This window comes from Eimeria tenella, genomic scaffold, assembly GCF_000499545.2.
Source record: "Eimeria tenella Houghton genomic scaffold, Eth_scaff3086, whole genome shotgun sequence".
Lineage (NCBI taxonomy): Eukaryota > Apicomplexa > Conoidasida > Eucoccidiorida > Eimeriidae > Eimeria > Eimeria tenella.
The window spans coordinates 1-289 of record NW_013542955.1 but is presented as its reverse complement, the minus strand read 5'-3'; positions in this window follow the sequence as shown (position 1 = coordinate 289).

The following is a 289-nucleotide window of genomic DNA, read 5'->3' as shown; positions in this document are numbered from 1 at the left end:
CCGTGCCCCGGGGCGCGGGACTGCTACCTGGAGAACTTCGACTACGCAGGCGCGGATGTAGCAGCAATTAGTTTGGGAGCAGCAACAACTCCGAAGGCTTGCCAGCTGCTGTGTCAGTACACCCTGGGCTGCGCCTTCTTCACTTTCTTCCAAAACTTTTGTTACTTCAAAAACGAAAACGCTCCCCAGGGTTTGGTCCTCAAGGAGGGCGCGGTCTCGGGCCCCAAGTTCTGTCCCGAAGACCCCAGCAGCAGCAGCAGCAGCAGCAGCAGCAGCAGCAGCAGCAGGA